This window comes from Equus caballus, chromosome 18, assembly GCF_041296265.1.
Source record: "Equus caballus isolate H_3958 breed thoroughbred chromosome 18, TB-T2T, whole genome shotgun sequence".
Classification (NCBI taxonomy): Eukaryota; Metazoa; Chordata; class Mammalia; order Perissodactyla; family Equidae; genus Equus; species Equus caballus.
Genome location: NC_091701.1, coordinates 81,440,335 through 81,459,581, shown reverse-complemented (window position 1 = coordinate 81,459,581; position 19,247 = coordinate 81,440,335). Strand labels below are relative to the sequence as shown.

General features: G+C 43.9%; 1 protein-coding gene across 6 annotated transcripts in view; it reads right to left on the bottom strand.

The window, feature by feature from the left end:
- ADAM23 (ADAM metallopeptidase domain 23) overlaps positions 1 to 19,247 on the bottom strand; it is a 151,839-nt gene that overhangs the window by 129,620 nt on the left and 2,972 nt on the right. The window lies entirely within an intron of this gene.

Here is a 19,247-nt window from a genome sequence, read left to right as displayed (position 1 = left end):
TGAGCTGTCTTTCCATGATTAATGTAATAGGCTTTCTCTGTGGCTATGAAACCCCAGGTCTCTAAACACCATCTATATGCTGGTGGCTCCTGACAAGAGATTTTCACATATAGAGTTAAAGGTTAACTATTCGGGTTCAAAACTGATTCAGCTTGAACTAAAAAGCCTGACTTCTGGCCTATCAAACATACATTGTACATCTGCTTAACCATCAAAGTAAAGAATATACTCTCTTAAGAGGAGAATGCAAACTTCCCCTCCTACCCCCTATTGGTAACGCCCTATTGGTAACGCCTGGATTAGCCACTTTCCTGGCGTCGTGGTCACGTTGACCTGTAATTTGCAACTGAATACCTCTTTGAAACCAATGAAAATGAATCCTGGGTGTGTTTAATGTATGTTCTTTGTTCTAAAAAGACAGAAGACTGTGCTGACACCCATGCTTCTCTGCCATGCTGTCTAAGGCCTTCCCGGGTTATAATCCTCACTCTGGCTCAAGCAAAACTCACCTTATTTCCCTTCTCCACAGAATGGTTATTTTGCATCGACACTCCCACATTTCCATCTCTTCTTGACCTGCCCCTGAGACCATGGCCAACTCGCTCACCAACAGATCCGCGTAGATGACCAACAGCCCACCTGAAGGGAGCAGGTTCAGTGTCCTCTTAGCCTTCTTCTCAACTCTCCAGTCTTTCCCATGTTGACAGGTACCTGAGGGTTACTATAGATACTAAACTCATTTGTTGCTTTTCCAGTTTAACTTGAGGAGTGACTCAGGGGTCTCAAGGATTCATGAGCTTGTTTTGCAGAAGGAAGACAGTGCCTTTGGGGAGGTTGCGATCACTGAATGGCTGGCCCTCTGCATCCGCCGAAGCCCAGAAGTCAGACTGCCCAGGGGCTTACTGGGAGGGACCCCTTTGTTTCTCCGAAGCTCCTCCTGCCTAGCCCCTTAGCTCTATGAAAGCCCCTGCTTTCCATTCTCAGGGAGGCGGAGTTGAGTGAACCCAGCCTCCCACATACTCGTTTTGGCCAATTCGAATAAATCTGTTTGCATCTCCAGGCGCCGATGTCTCAGTGTTTGGCTTGCGGCGCATTGGGCACAGGAACTTGAGATTGAGAGGTTCGGCATCAGCAGCACTAGCCTCCAGGAAAAAGCCCCATAGTCATTCCTGACTCCTGCACTAATTTGCTCTTACTGCTGTAACAAACTTCCAAGATTTTGTGACTTAAAACAACACAAACTATCATCTTACATTTCCAGAAGTCAAAAGTCCAAAATCAAAGTCTAGAGTCTAAATTCGAGGTGTTGGCAGGGCTGACTCCTTCTGGGGGCTCCAGAGGAGAATCCATCTTCCTGCCTTCCCAGCCTCTGGAGGCAGCCTGTATTCCTTGGCTGGTGGGTCCTTCCTCACATCACTCCAACCTCTGCTTCCATCATGACATCTTCTCCAACTCATTTAAGGACCCTTGTGATTACATTGGGCCCACTCATATTCCAGGATAACCTCCCCTCTCAAGATCCTTAACTGAATCCCATCTACAGAGTCTCTTTGTCCACACGTGATATTGTGACTTATAAGAAATATATACATGTATTTGGTCATTCCAATGACCAAAATATATTTCTCATATATATTTGGTCTTCGTCCATGGTTCTTGGCTCACAGCTCCCAAAACCCTTGGAATTTCCTGAGCAATAAGAGCATAATATTTGGCCTCTTGTCCTTAGTTCTTGAAATTACTTCAGAGCCACAAAGGTGAAATGGGTGTCTTGTGATTCATAACAAGCCGCTCTCCACCACAGCTGGGTTTATGTTAAGGAGATGACTTTTGGAAAGCACCTAAGAATGGGGGCTGGTTGACAGGAGAGCCAATCATGAACAGAGGGTTGAAACTTTCAGTCCCACCCCCTGACCTCTGGGGAGCGGAGAGACGCTGGAGGTTCAATCAGTCACCAGCGGCCAATGATTTCATCAATCACACCTATGCAATGAACCTCCATAAACACTCAGAGGAGGGGGTTCAGAGGACTTCCGGGCTGGTGAACACGTGGACACGTGGAGACTGGGGAGACTGGTGCGCTAGGAGAGGACACGGAAGCTCCACGCCCTTTCCCCACACCTTGCCCTATGCATCTCTCCCGTCTGGCCATTCCTGAGTTACATCCTTTCATAATAAAGCGGGGATCTAGTAAGTAACATGTTTCTCTGAGTTCTGTGAGCCGCTCTAGCAAATTAACCAAACCCAAGGAGGTGGTGGGAACCCCCATCTATAGCGGGTGGGTCAGAAGCGCAGGAGGTAACCTGGGCTAGCGAGTGCCTTCTAAAGTGGGGGTGGGGGGCAGTCTTTTCGCACTGACCCCCTTACTGTGCGATCTGACGCTACCTCCAGGTAAACAGTGTTAGAATGGAGGTGAATTCTCAGACACCCTGCTGCTGTCCCGACAATTGCGTGTTGGGGGGGACACACCTCCACACATTGGAATTTGGTGATCAAAACCCCTTTTACCATCCTCACAGGTTCTGGGGGTTAGGCTGTGGACCTTTTTCGGGGGCCATTAGTTATTCTGTCTGCCACAACCCCTCTCCTTTTCTGGCCCACCCACCCCGAAACCATCCAGAGTCTAGAGCTCTACCCCTAAAACACAGCCCGGTTCACCCACCTCCCTGCAACTCCTCTGCTGCGGCCAAGCGCAGGCTGCAGGGACTGCGCCCCAGGACCGCAGGCGCCCCCCAACTGGTCTCCTTGCTGCCTCTTGCCCCCCACAGTCCACGTCTATAAAGCTGCCAGCATGACCTTTTCAAAATATGAATCAGATAATGTTTCTTCCTTCTTTAAAACCCATGGTGGCTTCCCATTATAACCAGAACAAAATCCTACTAGGCCCTTCATTCTCCAGCACCTTCTTACCTTTAAAAAATAGCGGAGGAGGAAATATGCAATTTTTCCCTCCAAAAAATTTCTCCATCCCTCACCATCAACCTTCCAGGGCCTTGTGCGCCGAGCAGCTCTCAGCAACTGTCGAAGGAGGCATTTGTGCTTCAGCTGCCCCCCCGTACTTCTCTCCCAAGAGGCAAGAGCAACTTAGCACATAATTCTAACCCTAAGCCCTCCCTCTCCAAGTCTGTTTTAACTACAAGACTCCTGCTAAAATGACCAGAAAATTTTAAATATGCAAGAAATAAAAATCAGGAGGTAGGGGAAGCAGGAAAGAGCACGACACAGTGTGAGATGTCCCTCACATTTCAGAGCAGGCAGACAAAAGATACCGTCTTAGGTTGATGGCTCTAAAAATAGGGCAGAGATCAATTATTCAACGTTAAAAGAACTAAAAATAAAAATCGAACAGCCTTTGGGGAGTGATGGGAGAGAGATTTTGACTTTTCATTCTCTTCCTTTATGAACTGTGAATTCTTAAACCATGTAAATAAACAGGGTAACTACTAATTTTACACCAATATTTACACTAATTTTACACATGAGGGTGTGCATGTTTATAGATGCGACTTGGTCATCAGCTGTTCACTTACCGTGAAGTTCCTCCCCTGATTCCGACACTGCTCCTTGAGATCCCCCACCAAAACTGTCCCGTCAAGGGCTTCTTGGTGATAAATCGACGGCACTAGGATCCCACCAGTGGCCCCTCTGTGGAAAATTGTTCCTCAGGCCCTCTTCTGCCTCTATTTTTCGAAAACTCTTTTCTCCCTCACTCACCTCACACCAACTACTTCTGGAGCCAGCTACCGTTCTCAGGTTCAAATAATAAGAGTCCACCTTTTATAATTCCTCCTGTTCTCCCAACCCTGAGATGCCAGAATCTCAGGAGAACATCTACTCCACAAATGCAGTTAGCATAATGAACAACCCCTAACTCAACCACCCATCTCCACATCTCATCTCCTCTGGTGAGCACCCAGCCACCTCTTACTGGAGGATATTTCACAGAATTTTAGGCCGTAAGGAATGCTAGAAAACAAACTCACCCACATCAAAATCACTTCAGATATAAAAATGCAAACCACTGGACCCCGTACACACCTACTAACCCAAAAATATTTTCAACAACCCCCCCAGGTGGTTCCAATGCACGTGAAACCTGGAGATCCCCAAACCTTACCCAATCTCCTTATTTGTATTTTGGTGTCATGTCCAAGAGTGGCTCACAGAACTCAGAGAAACATCCTTTTAGGCATGCAAACTGAAATAAAACTTCACTGTTTGTGGATGACACAATCGTATATGCAGAAACCCTAAAGATCCCACCAAAAAAATGTACTAGAATTGATAAGTGAATTCAGCAAAGTTGCAGGAGACAAAATCAACACACAAAATTTAGTTTCATTTTTATACACTAATAATGCAAAGTCCTAAAAGCAAATTAAGAAAACAATTCCATTTACGATAACATCAAAAAGAATACTTAAGAATATACTTAACCAAGGAGGTGAAACACTTGGACACTGAAAACCACAAAACATTGTGGAAAGAAATGAAATAAGACACAAATAAATGGAAAGACACCCTGCGTCCATTAATTGGAAGACTTAACATTGTTAAGATGTCAACACTGCCCAAGGCCATCTACAGATTCAGTGCAACCTCTACCAAAATCCCAATGACACCTGTGGAAGAAATTGAAAGCTCCATCCTAAAATTCATATTGAACCCCAAGGGACCCTGAATAGCCAAAACAATCTTGAAAGAGAACAAAGCTGGAGGTCTCACATTTCCCGATTTCAAAACTTACTACCAATCTACTGTAATCAAAATAGTGTGGTGCTGACATAAAGATAGACACATAGACCAATAGATCAAAGAGCCCAGAAATAAAGCCTTGCATGTATGGTCAAATGATTTTCAGCAAGGGTGCGAAGACCATTCAATAGGGAAAAGACAGTCTTTTCAACAAATGGTGATGGGAAAACTGGATATCCACATGCAAAAAAATGAATTTAGACCCTTAACTTATACCATATACAAAAAGTAACTAAAAATAAACCAAAGGCCTAAACATAAGAGATAAAACTATAAAACTCTTAGAAAAAATACAGGAGAAAAGCTTCATGACATTGGATTTTCCAATGATTTCTTGGACATGACACCAAAAGCACAAGCAACGAAAGAAAAAAATAGGTAAGTTGAACTTCTTCAAAATTAAAAACTTTTGTGCATCAAACTACACTATAACAGAGTAAAAAAATCAACTCATGGAATAAGACAAAATATATCTGATAAGGGATTGATATCCAGAATATATAAAGAACCACTACAACTCAACAGCAAAAAACCAAACAACCTGATTTAAAAATGAGTAAAAGACATTTCTCCAAAGAAGATATACAAATGGCCAATAAGAAAATGGAAAGGTGCTCAACATCACTAATCATTGGAAAAATATAAACTGAAACCACAATAAGATGCCATTTTACATCCATTAGGATGGCTGTTATCAAGAAAAGAAACAACAGAAAACAAATGTCAACACGGATGTGGAGAAATTGAAACCTTTGTGCATTGCTGGTGGGAATATAAAATAATGTAGCTGCTGTGGAAAATACAATGGTGATTACTCAAAAAAATAAAAATAGAATTAACATATGATCAAGCAATTCCACTTCTGGGTATCTATGCAAAAGAATTGAAAGCAGGGACTCAGATATTTGTACACTCATGCTCATAGCAGAATTATTCATAATAACCAAAAGGTGGAACAGCCTAAGTAATAGCCATCAAGAGATGAATGGACAAACAACATGTGGTCCATCCACACAATGGGATATTATTCAGCCTTAAAACAGAAGGAAATTCTGACACGCTACAACACAGGTGAACCTTGATGATATCATGCTAAGTGAAAAAAGAGTGTCCCCAAAAGACAAATACTGTATGATTTTGCTTATATGGGGTCCTAGAATAGTCAAATTCACAGAGATGAAAAGTAGAATGGTGGTTGCCAGGGGCTGAGGAGAGCGGGGAATGGGGAGTTAGTATTTAATGGCACAGAGTTTCAGTAGGAGAAGATGACAACGTTCTGGAGAGGGATGGTGGTGATGGTTGCACAATAATGAGAATGTACTTAACGCCACAGAAATGTACACTTACATGGTTAAAATGGTAAATTTTATGTTACGCATATTTTACCACAATAAAAAAATCTTTACACACGAAAAAACTGAACTACTCATCCTTGCTATTCAACACTTTCTCCGTTTTTTCTACTCATCTAACCTTTAGCAAATCTCAAGCTTCCAGCAAAACATCTCCAAATACTCCTTGAAGCAATTTTCTTTTCAGAATCTCCGCCTGTACCCACCTTTCTGTGATTGCCCTCCCCCCACGAAGCCCAGTGGCTGGGGCGCAATCTGCTTCTTTAGCTCTGACCTAAGAGCCCCCTCCGAAAATGCTGTGGAGACTCCTGTTACCACCGGGAAGCTGCTCTTCACTGGCCTCTGGCAATTTCCCCAGCTCCCAAAAAGCGTGTAAGCACTGCCCGGCACGGAGAAAACCCTGGGATGGTCCTCCACTACACCAATAATCCTTCCTCGTGTAGCCCTCCGTTTGCTGACCTCAGAAGCATCATCTCTACTTCCCCAGTAAACAAGAAAGTATAATCTTTGACAAGCCACTGACATATCAAAAACATTTTGGGACAACGAAAGGTAATCTTGAACTTGTCACAAGGTCAAAAAATATGTTTGGGTCTTAGGTCTTGTTTTGTTTTGTATTGTCACAATAAAAAATACTTATTCCACTTTAATTGCATGGTCTATGATTTGAAAATAGGAAAATCAAATTTTTAAATTATAACGTGTATGGGAGAAAGTAGGTAAGCCTGTTTATTCTAATATTTTTAAGCCATGAGTGAAAGTGATGTTTAAATCTTCTTAGTCCTTCTAAGTTGTGTGCTTAAACACACAAACATAAAGAGCGCTTCCTGCTGTCCAACGGCAACAACCAGCAGGAGTTCACTTGTCATCAGTGACCACACCACGATGGGAGAGAAGAAAGTCCCTGAGTGAGACGGGAAGTCCCTGCAGGTTATGAGCTGAGGAGTGACGTGATCCCAGTCAGTATTGAAAAGCATCACTGTCCCAACGGGTGTGAAACAGACAGGAGCCAGGATGACGGGGTGGGAGAAGGCAGGACAGGAGCGAGGAGATGTTTTAACAATACAAGCGAGAGGTGACATGGCTTAGACCGGGCTGGCGACAATGGAGACTCAGTCGGATTCTGGACAGCACTGAAGATTTGATGGCTTAAAGTCACGCTTGAGACAAAGAGAAGGGTAAAGACTCGGCCTGAGCAACGGGAAAGATGAGCTTCCATCTACTCAGATGGGGAACTGGGAGGGCAGGCCGGTGGGGGTGGTGGGAGAGAGTGACCCATCAGATACCCAGGTGGAGATACTAGATAACTAGTGGGGTGTGTAAGTCTGGGTGTCAAGGGAGAGACCCTGCTCTCTGAGAAAAACCAAGACTCTCAAATGTGACATCACAAATTAGTGTTTCACACAAATAGGTCAAATAAGTTTACAAACTTTTAACACATTAGGGTGTTAAACTATGTCAGGGGAAATCCAAGAACTCTAGAAAACTAAAATGGAACAGTTTAAGATCTGATAGGCAGACAGGATAGTTTATAAATACACTATTTGGGTAATAATCCTAAAATGCCTCAGTAGGTCTTAAATTGATTAATGTCCCAAACAGAAGAATAAAAAGAAAAACACAGCTATGGTTTATTAGAAAGGGAAAGAATAAGAGTTAACTATTTCCAAGAAAGGGTTTACACACCATCGCAAAGCCAACAATAAGAAGAGTGTCTCCCAGCGTCCCACCAATTCCGAGCGATCAAGTGATTGCGTTTACACTGCCCAACAGTGAGACGAGCCTGTCACCACGGCCCGACCGTTCTACAGAGATGAAGCCCATCACACTGCACATGGTGGCCCAGAGCAATTAATAAGGTCACTAGCCGACTGTGTGCACTGACAGAGGTCACCGTCTTCAGCCATAATTTACAAGAGGAGGGGAGCAGTGTAGGAACTCTTCCTGGTTGAGATGCAAAGCCCCAAATTTTCCTTCCCGGCCATAGCATGTTTAATAATATCCCAGTGTCCAAATAAAAACAGAATTGTATTTCTGATATTTTTACCCTGTTCAGTGTTTCTGGTTGGGAGGTCTACATACTGTTCTATTTGTCATCGTTTCATAACTGTTACAGTTCATTCCAAAGCCAGAAAACTATTAATGGCAGATGAAAGTATTTCTTGGGTTTTGTTTTGTTTAGGGAATTGAGGGGAGAAGAAAGAGAGGTGGGTGATGTCAAATTGGAACATTTCTTAGGGAAATTATCCTACAAATGTGTGCTATTTATAGTATTTGGTGCCACACCACACCCACTTTGGCCATCAACTCTACAAAAATAACAGTTGCCCTTACAACTCACCCAGGTGCCTGCTTCCATGCCCCCCTGGAGTGCCCTGAGGATAGGCCAAGGTTTGGGGAAACCTCCTCTGCCCCCAGAGCACAGGCACCATGTTTACACGTTACTGGCCCGACCTGATTTCGAGGACCACAGCCCCTAAGACATCACGGCAGGGCCCCCAGCATTCACTCCTGCGTGAGTCCTCCACTAGCCGGGAAGACCCTGAGACTCAGCCCTCCTCACAATGTCCTCACACCTACTTCTGAACCCATCCTCTTTTTAATAACACAATTCTTTATTCATAAAAGGGCAGTTCCCCACTTGGATTCCCTAGGCCTCTGGTCAGCAATTAAGAGGTAACATTTACTGGGCACTGCTTATATGCAGGTACCGTGCAAACCACTCTACATGAGTGATCCCACTTTGGTCAGGCAGACTCTGAGTGGGCATTATTATTATGCCCATGCTATTGATAAGAAAGCTGGAGCTCAGAAAGGCTAAGTAACTTGCCAGAGTTTAAATAGCTGGTGTCAGCAGATCTGTCAGAGCCCCCGACCCCTGACTCTCGACCACTGTCCCCCTACTATGTGCCAAAGGAGTTAGTAAGAAACCTAAAAGAATATCTGACTTTCTAAATAGCCTGGCACAGATCACATTTATCCTACAACTAAATGCCCATGCTGTGTCATTAAAATGCCAATTTCCCTGCTTTGCACTGAAACAGTATCCTGTCTGTGGAGGAATGCTGGTTATCACACACTGACAAAAAGTTTAAATTAGGTGTTAGTGAAAAATAAAGGGCAAATTAACCAGCTCTTAACTAAATTCAGCTTGTTTCGAAGACCTATTTCTTCAGGCTGCAGACTCCTATATTTGAAACTATTTTTCCAGAAACAGAAAAGCTTTCCTAGAATGGCCAACTGTCTAACATACAATTTGGAATCACGAAACACAAACCCCCTTGTTCAGGAGACAAGGAGGGGGATTCGATGGAGGAAAAAGAAAGTGAAGGAAGACCAACAACGAACAGTAAGCAGACAAGCAAAATGTTGTAAAAATGTCAGCATTTTAAACAAGATTATTTATCTGGAGTACTCATTGAGGAAAAAAAAAAGACAAGACAACCACTGGTGGCAGCAAAGGCCAGGGGAGGTGTGTGCGTGGCTGTGAACCCAGGGTGTAGTTAGTTCACAGGTCCTTATCATCCAGAGGAAAGGTATCTAAAAGGCACAGAAACCTCCCTTTTCCTGCAGGTCCAACCCAGGATGTGGTGCGACAAATGAACAAAGGACTACGAGTCTGCAGACCAAGGGTCTGGTCATTCTGGTCACGCCAATAATTCCCAGGAGGAGCAATTGACCTGACCCCTTTGGACTTAGTTTTCTCATCTAGAACACAGAAATAATAATGATCATCTAATAATGAAACTTGTTTTATTGCTGTGAGGACCATGTGAGATCACAGATATGAACATGCCTTGATAAACGGGTAGGTTCACTGCAAAGGCAAAATATTATATTTGTTGTTTCCAGTGTATTGAGTTGCACTCCTCTGTACAGAGTATTGAGATCCAGAGAAGGAGGTGCAAGCCGGTTGAATACATTCTACTTAGCTGAAAAGGTAAACAGCAAGGAGACATATGGAGGGCGGGGGCCACTCCTAGGCACCAAGTGATTTATATTATTATGGAGCCATCTGCAATACAACTATTAACTGCTATAGAATACGGTATTAGAAAGCCCATTTACAATTAAAAGACAGCACAAAGCACCCAATTAGGTGATCCAGACCACAACCTGGTACAGCAGGTTCTTGAATGTCCACACGAAGGGAAAGGGAACAGTGGACAGATGCCAGAACTCAGCAGATAATCAAAAATCAATTTCTTGGGGCCGGCCCAGTGGTGCAGTGGTTAAGTGCGCACGTTCCGCTTTGGTGGCCTGGGGTTCGCCGGTTCGGATCCCGGGTGCGGACAAGGCACTGCTTGGCATGCCACGCTGTGGGAGACATCCCACATAGAAAGTAGAGGAAGATGGGCACGGATGTTAGCTCAGGGCCAGTCTTCCTCAGCAAAAAGAGGAGCATTGGCAGCAGTTAGCTCAGGGCTAATCTTCCTCAAAGAAAAAAAATCAATTTCTTCATGGCTCTGGAATGTTTTTTTTGATATGCCTCTAGGCGTGCACAGATTTGACTTCGGAAGTTAATCTCTAGCGCCACTGAGCTCAGAAGGAGGTGGTCCAGGAGCACGAGATTATCTTGTTCCCACTCGGCACCTAGGATTAAAATGGGCCAGGATGACTCCCTCAAGTGGACGCTGCCACGCTGATAAGGAGAGGTGAACGTCCCCAGCTCTAGAATAACAGATCAAAGCTAAAGAGCAAGGCAGTCACTGTGGGAAGGTCCTGCTTACACTTCTGTTCATTCATTTGTTTGAACTTAACTCTCTGTAATCAGTGTCTATCAGTAGAGGAGCCTTATTCGATTTTCCATCCTTTTCATTACTAAATAGTAAGTTTAGAGAATATTTAGCATAAATGTAGATCTTGTTAACAAACAAGTATCTTTCCCAATAAATTTGAAAGTAGATCTTGAATTCATTAATTTGTAATGTTCCAGAAGAGCAGCGTCTGTCCAGTCTTTAGCCACAGAAGATACCTATGTGACAAATCGTCTCTGGAGACTGAGCTGACCCACAGGTCTGGCTCTCTTCGAGGCTGGGTGCCCGGTGATGGAGAAGGCACCTCTCATGTTACTCCACAGAAAGCAAAAACTTCACCCTAATTTGCTATGAATGAACATGATTGTTTTTTAACTTCTCATTATTCTGAGTAAAATAGGATAACTGGATCTACTCTTCTTATAATAGAATTCTTAGCATTAGATTTGATTAAAATTGCACTGAATTTATATAAATTCTAAACACAAAGACTCTTTTATAAAATTGCAAAAATTGAAACGCTCAGTGGATTCTGAATGAATCAATTATGTGAATGAAGGAGACTTTCATAAGGTTAAAGGGTACCCCAGTCATTTGCAAACTGAGTATTTTCTGTGAACAAAGCCTTCCGAATATGTACATTTTTGAGAGGAATAAAATACTTTCATTTGGAAAACTTATACTCGAGGAGCAATTAATTCCTCAGATCTTAAAGATGGGGATGCTGGGATCTTCTGGAGCAGGAATTTAACAGCATTTAAACCTGAAACAATAGCCTGAGGCCGCATTACTGACAGATGAGGGTGTTGCCACTAACGGCAAGAGTTTTCCATAACTAACCCCAGAGCTTGGACAGCTGTGAACAGAATCATCCAGACAAAATTACCTCCTGCCGTGGTCCGACCTGTGGGTAAACAGGCCTGGAAAAATGCTGGGAGGGAAGCGGAACGGGAGTGTGGTGCAGAGAAGGGGACCACAGCTCTTCTCCAGAGCGTCTCACAGCCCTGCACCCACGAGTCAAGCTCTCCCAGCTGCAGTTACGCTTCTTGCGTGTGGGCAAAGGGAGTCATGTGACGGAACAAGAGCTTCAAGAAGATTAATCTGTCAGCAGTGGGACTGATGGATTGACATAGAGGGAGACGAGGCGACGGCAAGAACACCATACAGAGAGAGGAGGAGGGACGGAGCCAAGGAGAAACGTCAAGTTTCTATTAAGCGACTATTTATAGACAGAAGATGGAGAGAAAAGAGTCAAAGACGACTCCTGAGGCTCACTCAGATGGCTAGGCAAACAGCGGGGCCACTGAGGAGAACGAGGAAGGCGGGAAGGACGGGTCTCCTCCTCTGACCTGACTCTCAGCCTGGGGGACGCCACCAACCTGGGCGACACCATCGGGCAAATAAATGTTCCTTATTTTTTGACTGGCCGTAGAGAGAAGGACAGGGGCCTAATCTGTCAACAAAACCTGAGCATAAGCGAAGACAGAATGACACTGGTAGTTACACAGTTAGCAGGAATGAGTCAACCCAGAAAGAGCAGACATCAGGTAGGGACACCCACTGAAGCAAGACTTTCAACAGCACGGCTCAGCTGCAGACTGCTGGAGAGCACGGTGGCCATCGAATCAGTCCAGGGTGGATGATCAAAAACGGTCCACACTTTATGAGAGAGAAGAATGAAAGGCTAGAGTCCTAACTTTGGCGCCTACAAGCCAGGCAAGGACCAGAAATAGGAAGGGTGGGTGTTAGGCAACAAGGAGCTGGGGAGACTCAAGTAAACAGCCCTGCCCACCCTATGCCAAGAGGAGCGACTCCACCAAGATCAGGGGCCCAATCTCCTGACTTCAAGAGGAACCACCCACCCCCCACCATTCGCTAACATGTACAGTGGTGCCCCCTTATCCCTGGTTTCACTTTCCACGATTTCAGTCACCCTCAGTCACCCGCAGTCCAAAAATTTTAAATGGAATATTCCAGAAATAAACAATTAATAAGTTTTCAATGGTGTGCCATTCTGATGAAATCTCAAACCATCCCACCCAGGCGGTGGATCGACCCCTTGTCCAGCAGATCCACACTCTATATGCCACCCATTAGTCACTTGGTAGCCGTCCGGGTTAACAGATACACTGTCGAGGTATCGCAGTGCTTGTGTTCAAGTCCCCCTTATTGTACTCAACAATGGCCCCAAAGCACAAGAGTAGTGAGGCTGGCAATTCGGATGTGCCACAGAGAAGCCAAAAAGGGCTTCCTTTAAGTGAAAAGGTAAAAGTTCTCAACTTAATAAGGAAAGAAAGAAAATAGCATGAGGTTGCTGAGGTCTATGGGGACTGTCATCACAGTGCATTGTCACGGTGTTCGATCTTATTATTAGTTACTGCTGTTAATCTCTTATTGTGCCTGACATAAATTAAACTTCATCCTAGGTATATACGGATAGGAAAAACACAGTATATCGGGGGTTCAGTACCCTCTGCAGTTTTGGGGGTCTTAGAACATGTTCCCCATGGATAAAGGGGATGACTGCACGCTATTTTATCTTCTTCAAGCACTTGTCAATACCTGAAATCCTCGTGCTGTTGTTGCTGTTGCCGTGTTTATGGCCCGTCTCCTCCCACAGAAGGTAAGTTCCCTGAGAAGCCACCGAGTTGACCTTCCACCAACGCTCAGTCGGGAATGTGCTCACCTCCTGACTTCTCGGACTCAACCATTTGCTAGGAAATAAGTCCCAATCCCTAACCTCCTCCCAGTCATCACAGCCTTTCACACCCACCGCCTGCCTCTCCCGACACCCCCTGTTCTCTCTCCAGCATGGGCTTCGCCAAGGACGAGACCTGGGTTCAGACCCTACCTCTGTCTGCCAATTACCAGCCGTCTGTCCTTTCTGAAGATGAAACCCATAAATGTCAACGGCTACATCTCTAAACATGTACATTCCTGAGTTTCTAGCGGAATTAAGTGAGTTTTTTTTTTTAAGCGACCCTGATGCATGATTCTTTTAAATTTCCCACATGTGGGTTTCCCTTCTCACGCTCGCCATGCTGAGCTCCCTACTGCCTCCCAGCAGGCCAGAGCCTCTGCCCCTGCCTCTCTCTGGGCCCCTCTCCACCTCCTCCACCCTCTCCCCACCTGCCTCCTCATCCTCCACCCTCCTCCCTCCACCCTCCTCCCTTCTCCGCCTCCGGGAAACCCATCTCCTAACTGCTCCTTCAGGCCAGCTCAATTGTTTCTTCCTCTATGAGGTGTTCTTTGACTGCCCTGGGTGCCCACAGCCTTTTGCTCCTACAACTAGCCAACAGCACTGTCATGAACCACACGCCACCAGCTGCTTCGGTTCTGACACCCATCAAGTTGTGAACAAGGGTAGGGACTGAGGGCTACTCTTCATCGCTTTCCCAGAGTCTGTCACAGCGCCTGACTCAAAACAGGTATTCAATAAGTGTTTGCAGAACCAAACAGCACTGAACACCCTAATAGATGTACATCTGATTTACTGGAAACTGTGTGAGTGGACAGCTCTTGCTCCACCACTGACAATTAACCCACGGCAACGACAGAAACTACCACATGGTCAGCTCTTCATCCCATCAGTGGTGGGTGACAGTGATGAGGATATCTAAGAAGTGTTAATATAAGTATTTTCACTATTTTAGGTAATGTAAGCATACAGTAAATGTGATTTATGCAGTGCTAAAAACTCAAAACCGAAATTCTCTCTCTTACTGATCTGTCACAGGGCCAAAAATGCTTAACAGTAACTTGAGGCTCCTTTGAATGTCAATTTGATCATAACACGAAATTTTCAAAGAAAGCATTGCACTCTTTCTAACATATGAGTTTTCAACCATCAATTCATTCCACAGATATTTACTGACAACGTACTATCTGCCAGGCATTACAAGCCTGAATTCTACACACTACACTTTGCAAGGACTGCGCGAGAAGACCTGGAAGGCTTTCGAAGGCTGCAGAGGCCAAAACAATGGTTGTATTATCCTATAACCACCAGACCAATTCTGAGAAAGGACCCTATGTCTCTTTCTGCTGCCCCACACCAAGAACAATGGACGAGTTGGTTTCTGGACAGTCAAGAAATGTAGAAGCAGCCTTGTCCTGAAGTACAGTAAGAAGTAATAACAATCGTTGTGATCTAAATTCAGTTAAACACCTCTCTTCTCTCTCTCTGACCTCGGGGTGGTGGAATGAGCTGTATGCACGCCGGGCCAACTGAAGTCAAAGGAGATGACTTTCATCCTCCCCCAAACCCTGCGCTCTGCACAGTGTACCTCTTCCATCCCTTTCCAACTGGAAGAGAAAAGAACCCTAAGGCAGTAGGATACAGGGCAAGCAATTTTTGACTAAAGGAAATTTCAGGAAAAGATTTGAAGGGGAACAGAATATACCATCCCAAAATATGCCTCTTTGGCATAGGGTTATTTTAGGCTGGTTATTTTTAAGAAACAGGAGACAGAGGAGAACCCCTGAAAACTGAGCACCAGTTACCCTTTTGTACGATACATTTGCATTTATAAGGGAAATCTCCATTCGTAAGAGGTCCCCCTTTCACTACCAGCAAGAGAAGGATGACTCTGAATCTCTAGGAGCTCTTATCAGTGGGGAAGGCACAGGCTTAGGTCTGCATAACCACTTACTTTGTTTACTGTGCTTTTCCTGCTCACCTCCCATAACTGGCTCCCCGCCCCCAACATCTTCTTTCGTCTTCCGATGGAGACAGTATTTAAGGTGATGGCTTGGGCCACTTTGGAGAGTTATCTGTTTCCTGGGTAGCTCCCAATTAGACAGGAGGGATTAAACTTCTGTGTTTTTCTCCTGTCCATCTGTCTTTTATTACAGGGTGTGTCTCAGCCAAGAACCCAGAGGGTAGAAGGAAAACTGCTTTTCCTCCCCTACAGTACAGGTTCATTAACTTTCTTAGGAACAGACCTCATAGGATTATCTCAGAACGAAGGAATTAGTTAATTAATCTAAATTGTTTCTCCCTATTTTTAAATGTATGGTCCATTTTATTAATATATTACATTAATGGTTAATAAAATGCTTATGTTTAGTGATCATAAAATTCCATTTATGTTTGTAAAAGTCTCTACAAATTAAGGTAAGTTTTTGTAACAAAGCAAAACTAAATTTTTCCAATTCTGACCTTAATACTTCTACATGGTGGTAAATTGACTTGCCAGCTAGTAAGAAAAAACTTACAATAAATCATCAGAAAATAAAACTATCTATAAAGAAACCTGAATTCAGGTAAGCACCAAAATTCAAGGACCACAACTGTTTAGATCTGAAGGGACCATATTCTGCACTCGACCATCTTGGTTGACGCCTACTATTCTGGCATAATTGTTAAGTGTGCCCACTTTTCACTCTAAAACAGTGCAGTTTGGACAAAAAGTTATACATCACCCTATCTGAAGATAAGAATTCCTACACAATCTTTGACAAAGAAAACTTTAAGGTTTTCAGAAACACTAGTATTACAGAGGCACTTTGCACAATCTGCTTTCGAAACTCACCAATTTCGAAAGTTAATGAACATTTTAACTTTCAAAGCTGTAAAGTAACAAGGCCCTATCGACACTGAATAAATATGCGGCTCTGCCTGGCAGCCTATATCTGAGGACTTCCCTCTCCACCTCTGCCCCCGATCCAGGGATCTATGAGAAGGCACAGTGACTCAGCACTTCTAGGCATTCATTAAAATGTGCTGGAGCACAATGAAGTCAGGGGAGGGAAAAAGGTACATAATACAGATATTAAAATCAATACTTCTTTTACAAAAGCAAAAATGATGAAATCCTATACTTTGCCTCCTCCTGGAACATTTGTAAAGCAGCTGAACTGACAAGGACTTTTCATCACTGTCATTAGGCAAGTCACCCTCAGATACAGCAGAAAATATATGGAACGCTTTGTCAACTAGTTCAGGAGATGCTTAACATCAGAAGTAAGAGGGAAACGGTGCAACACAGAGGGAAATTTCAGGGAACCCACCGTATAAGAAGAGCACTGTCTACACGTGTAAGGAGCACGTTTTAGAATCTTGCTTATCTCCTTTTTGTGTCTCCTGAAGGTCAGACCATGTCTCACTCATCCTTGTACTCTTATCTCTTATCTCTGAATCTTTAGCATACTACTTTGCCCATGAGAAATGTGCAACAAATGTTTGTTGAATTAAACTAATAAGAAAATAAGAAAAATGCTTTCAAATGTAATTTCTGTGCAAACATTTTTTTTGGAGATAAAAGAAACTCGGCCATGGGGGAGGAGGGTGGGTGGGGGACAGGGGGGAGTGGAGTGGCAGAATCACTCCAACAATGAGTGTGTGTCCCCTCGTGAGAAATCGGTTCTTCTACATGAGTGGTGGGTGACGTTTTAACAAAACTTATTATCACAGAAATGCCGCTCTATCATAGTCAAACCACATACCCCCAAACAGAACCAACACATAAGTCTCGACCAGAAGACAGCCTCAGTCGCAGCCTCTGACTCCTGAGTTGGAGAAAAGTTCCGCTGACATTTCTTCCAAGGCTCAGCTCAAGAGAGTTTGAGGATTCTTTGAAATAGGCTTTGAGACAGACTTTTTTTTCTTCCTCCAACACTGTGCAAAGGCACTGGGGTTTGAGAACTTGCCACTTAACCACAGAAGGCTTCTTGAACTAGGAAAGCCATAAAGCAGGTCTCAGTGCCTTTATCAAGAGGGCTTTGGGTTCTTGCTCCTCAAAGACACCACCCCCTCCTCCTATGGACAAGACAAATGGGTAGACAGGATCCAGGATCAACCACTAAGTTACGCTGGGGCAGATGGGAGGAGGGAGCAGAGAGACCCGAGCATCGCAGCCAGGGTGGGGCAGCCACGTCACAATACAGCGCAACAAAGTTACGGTCTCCAATATCAGTCAATGTGGAGGGAGCATTTTCTCAGAAACCAACTTGTAAAAAATAGCAAAAATTAAATATTCAGGCCTCTTGAATTTTATACTAGCTGTTTTATAATCTTGGGGAAATCACCAAAAAGCCTTCAATTTCTAACTCTCCATTTGTAAAATGGGGATAAATACTGTTACCACTTACCTATATTTTAGAAAATTAATAAAAACAATGATGTTAAACCACAGATACCGATACAGGCTCAACACAAGGTTGACATAAGGGAAGCCACATTGTAGAAAAGAGACCATGTTGTAACTTTGAATGACCTCTGACTAACTAACCCAGCTGGATACGCATCCTCCAGGAGATCCACCTGCTCTGTAGGTTTTCTGGCCCCTGCTTGTGCATGTACCTCCCAGGTACAATAAGACGATAACTTCGTTCTTTTGAGTTCCTTAGGAATGTGATGATCCCCAAACAGAGAGTCTGTGCTGACAGCCAACATCAGTGACAACTGAAGATCTGGTGTGGCCACTTCCAGTCTGTGACACCAGAGGGTCAACATTCCCACCCCCTCCCCTATAACCCACTGGCCTATAGAACTGCTTCAAGATTCTGTGCCCCCTTAAGATGGTTCTTTCAGACATCAGTCGGCCATCTTCCAATTTGTTAGCTTATGGTTTAATAAAATGCCTTTTCTCTGCCACCATCTTAAAGATTGGCTTTTGTCTCGTGGTGAGAAGAGTGTGCCCTTTTTGTGGTAACAATACTTTTCCTAAATCCTGGATGTTTAGATATTTACTGCTCTTCTCAACTGAACAGCTTACAGTCCAAAGTAAAATATCTGACATACAGACTCTGTTTTCTGCTCCTGATAAAGAACAGAGGCACTGATAAGACATTGCGTAAATCTGGTTGGGGTCCTAAATATTATTAACTCAAATAAGGAATAGTAAGCAGGAAAAGAGGTCCCTTAAACTCTTTGGATAGTAAGCACCTTCATCTTCTCTTGAATGCCTTTTTATTTATTTATTTATTTATTTTTTGGTGAGGAAGAGTGGCCATGAGCTAACATCCATTGTCAATCTTTCTCTTTCTCCTTGAGGAAGACTGTCCCTGAGCTAACATCTGTGCCCATCTTCCTCTATTTTGTATGTGGGACACTGCCACAGCATGACTTCATGAGTGGTGCATAGGTTCATGCCCGGGATCCAAACCCGCAAACCACGGGCTACCAAAGTGGAGCATGTGAACTTAACCACCACACCACCGGGCTGGCCCCTTGTTGAATGCCTTTTTAAAACTCAGTGCCACTTTCTGAACAAACCAGAAAGTAAAGTAACTGCTCACAATGAATGGAGATAAAGTCTTGAAAGATTATGCTGACCAAAACTGCTCCCTACGTTATATAAATATTGTATAAATAGTTGGTTTATATTTACCATAATCTTTTAAACTAATTGTTTACCTACTGAAAATATATTTTTTCCTA